This window comes from Schistocerca nitens, chromosome 12 (genome assembly GCF_023898315.1).
Source record: "Schistocerca nitens isolate TAMUIC-IGC-003100 chromosome 12, iqSchNite1.1, whole genome shotgun sequence".
Lineage (NCBI taxonomy): Eukaryota > Metazoa > Arthropoda > Insecta > Orthoptera > Acrididae > Schistocerca > Schistocerca nitens.
Window position 1 is genome coordinate 138850741 of NC_064625.1, and position 6395 is coordinate 138857135.

General features: G+C 48.0%; 2 non-coding genes across 2 annotated transcripts; one reads left to right on the plus strand and one right to left on the minus strand.

The window, feature by feature from the left end:
• Positions 1 to 730: 730 nt before the first annotated feature.
• Positions 731 to 805, minus strand: Trnat-ugu (transfer RNA threonine (anticodon UGU)). Its single transcript has one exon. It is a non-coding gene; the product is annotated as a tRNA-Thr (tRNA).
• A 503-nt stretch (positions 806 to 1308) lies between these two features.
• Trnat-ugu (transfer RNA threonine (anticodon UGU)) lies at positions 1309 to 1383 on the plus strand. Its single transcript has one exon. It is a non-coding gene; the product is annotated as a tRNA-Thr (tRNA).
• The last annotated feature ends 5012 nt before the right edge of the window (positions 1384 to 6395 follow it).

Consider the following 6395-nt stretch of genomic DNA (forward strand, 5'->3'; position numbering starts at 1 on the left):
CCTGCTGCTAAGACGTCAAGAGCGAGATGATAAAGGATGCCATCAGGTACCCTCCCGTTAACTATTAGCTGAGAACAGGTGAGGGCTGGTGTGGGGCGTGGGAGGATAGGGGGGCAGACACCGTTTCGGGACCGCTAGGCGCGACAAAAGGGGTATTCCTGGAACGGGGAGACGGACGAGCTGCCGACGCGGTGGACAGGAGCCGCTATCCGTCAGGGATAGTCGGACGGATAATCCGGTCGGGCACCTCGCCACCCGCTTTGTGCCGCGGTCAGGGACCCGGGAGCTGAAGGTCTCCGGGCGCCTCCCACGGAGCTCTGCCCTCGCGGAAACTGACCACTCGCAATAATTATCCCGGACAGGAGGCTAACACAGCCCACGAAGGGTCCCGCTCGTTCAACCCTTCACCGCCGAGACCACCCGCGCACTGCCTGTTATCCCCGAGAATGAACACTGCTGAGGAGGTCTCGACGTCTTCCGGGAACCGTTCGACCACCCATTTGGCAGGGGGGACCAGAAACCCGCCCCCCCCCCCCTACCCAGTCACTGCGTCACTGTCGCACCACCTGAAAGAAGAGGCCAGATTCTGCAGCTCAACGAATTGAATGAGTTTCGTCGTTTGGTCGGGAACCACTCCAAAGCAACTCCTATGAATGGAATGATAATTAAATAGACACCCTAGCTGCAAACAGGCGTTGATATACTTCACTGGGGACATGTTGAAAATGTGTGCCCCGACCGGGACTCGAACCCGGGACCGCCTGCTTACATGGCAGACGCTCTATCCATCTGAGCCACCGCGGGCACAGAGGATAGTGCGTCTGCAGGGACTTATCCCTTGCACGCTCCCCGTGAGATCCACATTCCCAACATGTCCACACCACTACATTCGTAGTGCGCCTAATAGATGTTTGCCCATCATACTCATTACTCGTGGCATATTAATCTACCAAACATGTCCCCAATGAAGTACATCAACGCCTGTTTGCAGCTAGGGTGTCTATTTAATTATGATTTCATTTCTAGCAGAGCTGCATGGTCATCCACGGTATGTGTTCTTTCGGGAACAGATACTACCGTCATATATAATTACAATATGGCTTCCCGGCCATTGACCTTCTTGTGTGAACGCACACGCTATGCCCGAACTCGTATGGGACTTGGTAGATTAATCTGCCACGAGTAATGAGTATGATGGGCAAACATCTGTTAGGCGCACTACGAATGTAGTGGTGTGGACATGTTGGGAATGTGGATCTCACGGGGAGCGTGCAAGGGATAAGTCCCTGCAGACGCACTATCCTCTGTGCCCGCGGTGGCTCAGATGGATAGAGCGTCTGCCATGTAAGCAGGAGGTCCCGGGTTCGAGTCCCGGTCGGGGCACACATTTTCAACATGTCCCCAGTGAAGTATATCAACGCCTGTTTGCAGCTAGGGTGTCTATTTAATTATCATTTCATTTCTAGCAAAGCTGCATGGTCATCCACGGTACGAGTATGTGTTCTTTCGGGAACAGATACTACCGTCATATATAATCCTATGAATGGATTTACGTTACTACGTAACGAAAAACAGAAACAAATAAAAGAAAGCCAATTCCAGACTAAACTTGAAGAGGAGTATTCGGTCCGTGCGTAAAGTCTTAGCGTTTTTAAAAATTCGGTCTTGATCACACCACGTTTGCTTCTAAAACATTGGTGACCAGTTTCGGTCATATCACATGACCATTTTCGAAGGTCTGATGATGTGATATGACCGAAACTGGTCACCTATGTTCTTGAAGCATACGTGGTGTGATCAAGACTGAATTTTTGAAAGAAAATTTTTAAAACTTTTTGATCACTGTTCCAAAAATGTTTATTAAAATTGTTCTTGGCGTTTTTGTTCTGGTTGGCCACTGTGATAAAAAAAAAACCTGAGTGAAAGGATCAACAATGAACTTGAACGAATGTCATGTGACGTCCGCAACGACCAAACACAAAAAAAAGAAAGGAAGGAAGGGTAAAGGGTAAGGCGACTGCGCTCGCGATAAGTGGGAAATGTGGGTTCGAGTCCCGGTCCGGCGTCATTTTATTATACACGTGATGGTAATCCATATTTGCAACTGCGAATAAAATTCGTGTATAAATGTCATTGTTCCGGTTGCTACGGGGGTATTTATCGATTATCATTCTTTATTCCTAGCTCACTGTTGCTACACTCCGGGAAATGGAAAAAAGAACACATTGACACCGGTGTGTCAGACCCACCATACTTGCTCCGGACACTGCGAGAGGGCTGTACAAGCAATGATCACACGCACGGCACAGCGGACACACCAGGAACCGCGGTGTTGGCCGTAGAATGGCGCTAGCTGCGCAGCATTTGTGCACCGCCGCCGTCAGTGTCAGCCAGTTTGCCGTGGCATACGGAGCTCCATCGCAGTCTTTCACACTGGTAGCATGCCGCGACAGCGTGGACGTGAACCGTATGTGCAGTTGACGGACTTTGAGCGAGGGCGTATGGTGGGCATGCGGGAGGCCGGGTGGACGTACCGCCGAATTGCTCAACACGTGGGGCGTGAGGTCTCCACAGTACATCGATGTTGTCGCCAGTGGTCGGCGGAAGGTGCACGTGCCCGTCGACTCGGGACCGGACCGCAGCGACGCACGGATGCACGCCAAGACCGTAGGATCCTACGCAGTGCCGTAGGGGACCGCACCGCCACTTCCCAGCAAATTAGGGACACTGTTGCTCCTGGGGTATCGGCGAGGACCATTCGCAACCGTCTCCATGAAGCTGGGCTACGGTCCCGCACACCGTTAGGCCGTCTTCCGCTTACGCCCCAACATCGTGCAGCCCGCCTCCAGTGGTGTCGCGACAGGCGTGAATGGAGGGACGAATGGAGATGTGTCGTCTTCAGCGATGAGAGTCGCTTCTGCCTTGGTGCCAATGATGGTCGTATGCGTGTTTGGCGCCGTGCAGGTGAGCGCCACAATCAGGACTGCATACGACCGAGGCACACAGGGCCAACACCCGGCATCATGGTGTGGGGAGCGATCTCCTACACTGGCCGTACACCACTGGTGATCGTCGAGGGGACACTGAATAGTGCACGGTACATCCAAACCGTCATCGAACCCATCGTTCTACCATTCCTAGACCGGCAAGGGAACTTGCTGTTCCAACAGGACAATGCACGTCCGCATGTATCCCGTGCCACCCAACGTGCTCTAGAAGGTGTAAGTCAACTACCCTGGCCAGCAAGATCTCCGGATCTGTCTCCCATTGAGCATGTTTGGGACTGGATGAAGCGTCGTCTCACGCGGTCTGCACGTCCACCACGAACGCTGGTGCAACTGAGGCGCCAGGTGGAAATGGCATGGCAAGCCGTTCCACAGGACTACATCCAGCATCTCTACGATCGTCTCCATGGGAGAATAGCAGCCTGCATTGCTGCGAAAGTTGGATATACACTGTACTAGTGCCGACATTGTGCATGCTCTGTTGCCTGTGTCTATGTGCCTGTGGTTCTGTCAGTGTGATCATATGATGTATCTGACCCCAGGAATGTGTCAATAAAGTTTCCCCTTCCTGGGACAATGAATTCACGGTGTTCTTATTTCAGTTTCCAGGAGTGTATTTGAGTTTGCGTATTGTCATTGCATCATTTGCAGATAGGGCGAGGAAGTGTGGACAGTAGAAAATAGAGTGCAAAATGGAGTAATCGGAATATTTCCGACAAATTCTTCCGTTTGAGTTCAATAGAGGGTGGCAGCAGACGGAAACATTTGCACAGTGTATTGAGGTTATGCCGTTGGACAGAATACGGTAAGAAAATGGTTTCCTCGTTTTAAGGACGATCGTTTTCACATTAGAGACACTCCACATCTACATCTACGTTTATACTCCGAAAGCCACTCAACGGTACGTGGCGGAGGGCACTTTACGTGCCACTATCATTACCTCCCTTTCCCAATCCAGTCGCGTATGGTTCGCGGGAAGAACGACTGCCGGAAAGCCTCCGTGCGCGCTCCAAGCTCTCTAATTTTACATTCGTGATCTCCTCGGGAGGTACAAGTATGCATTCGATACCTCATCCAGAAACGCACCCTCTCGAAACCTGAACAGCGTCTCTCTTGCAGAATCTGCCACTTGAGTCTGCTAAACATCTCCGTAACGCTATCACGCTTACCAAATAACCCTGTGACGAAACGCGCCGCTCTTCTTTGGATCTTCTCCATCTCCTCTGTCAACCCGACCAGGTACGGATCCCACAATGATGAGCAATACTCAAGTATAGGTCGAACGAGTGTTTTGTAAGCCACCTCCTTTGTTGACGGACTACATTTTCTAAGGACTCCCCACATTCAGGAAGACTTTTGGAGTTTAATGGACATTATTTAAACTCATAAATACACAATTATCCACGTCAATGTACTCGAGAGCTGCCAAATGTGATGAACTCTGGTTATTCCATTGTCTAGCCACATTTTCATGCAATTGCAAAAGTTCAAATATCGGGTACCGCATGCTCTAAACGAAAATCACAAAAATCGGCGGGTGGCCATACGTACATCTCTTCTTGTTCGTTTACTATATTATTATTGGTCAGTTAATTAAAAATGTTCTTTATTTACAGGGTGAGCACGAAGTCTTGCCCTGATTACAGCAATTTATTACAGAATAACCGTTTGACATAATAAGTTACATTTGATGCCGTTACATAGGTTAGTGTTACTAGGTTTTTTTTTTTTTTTGACCACTTACTTAGTAAACCTCAACGTGTGCTCCCTTGGTAGTAATGTCCGTATCGGAGGATTGGAAGGAACGGTCCAACACCCTGGCCATTCCGCTCTCCGAACATTACGCCCCTTGACTTTTTTTCCTGGGGCTATATCAAGGACAGAGTCTTCGTCACATCAGCTGCTGACGTTTAATGTAATTCTGTGACAGAACACATGTTATGAAACACCTGGCGGGAACTGGAATACCACCTCGACATTCTCCGAGCTACCAAGGCAGCACACCTTGAGGTTTACTAACGTAGTGGTCTTAAAAAAAACTAGTAACACTAACTTATGTAACGGCAGCAAATGTAAGTTATTATGTCAAACGGTTATTCTGTTGTATATTTTTATAATCAGGGCAAGACTTTGTGCTCACCCTGTATTTATTATATATATATATATATATATATATATATATATATATATATATATATATATATATATATATATATGCTCTTCGTTTAATTATTGGTTTAGTTATTAATTATTGACTTAGTTCCTAATTTCCTTTCATCTTTTCTAAAAGCCTGGGAAATATAAATATTTCGTTTTAAATAGCAGTGGAGAGCAAGAGATGTATTCCGTAGCGGCGATCTCGCGGAATTGCTCGTCGTCATCTGCTCCACCTGAAACCTCTAAAACCTTTACTCGCCACGCAGATCGTTCAGCACAACGGTATGCTGTGTTGTTTGACGAGTTTGAATGGTTGGTCCAACAATTCAGCAAGTTAAAGGTTATTAATTCGGAGATAATCTGTCTACGAATTCTGACCGTGGAAAATGCAGGTTCGCGCTGTAGTTCCAAACTTCACCTCCGAGCGATCTACGTCTCGCAACACCTGTACCGTGGTAATTAACTAATTTCGGTATGGAGATACACACACCTTGAATACTTGATGTTAGTTACTGGGTTTTATTTTGTGCAAAAAAAACTATTTGAACATTTAATATATAGCATAATGGCGTCTCACAACAGTACAATCTCTCTCTTCCTCTCACACGTCCGATCTCTCCACTTCCTTTACAATGAGTCCATAAAACAAATCTTTCGTTTGGTAAGACACAGAGATGCGTTATTAGCACGAAACGGCCGATTCTCGCGGTCGGTATATGCCGTTCACCACAATATCAATTCGTCCCACCCAAATTAGAGTTTTGCATACATTAGTGCACTATAGCTGGTCATCAACTGTCACGTGAACATCACCTACCATTCCCTTCCTGCATCGTTACTGGTGACGGGAAATTCCAGCTTTATACTGACATAAAGAAAAGAAAGGACTAGTTGAGCCCAAACAAAGCAGCGGCTCCCCGTGCAAAGACCTGGGCGCTTCTTTTATTAACGGCTTCTGGGACAGTTTAATAAAGCAAGCTATTGAAATAAAAATTACCGCAAAAACCCTGAATAGAGACGGTGGCTTGCAGCTCAACGCTGTGTGGGATCCAGCAATAGCGCGGTTGAGGAGGGCACATCGAACGCCGACTCAAAACATGCCCATATATGGCATGTCACGGGCACCAGTGACGTCACAGCCGGCAGCTAGCGTACACAAGCGCATATCAACAGCCCACCGACAGTCATAACACTTGACAATGGCCAAGGAGTGCTTGGCCGAAAGCTTGTGTA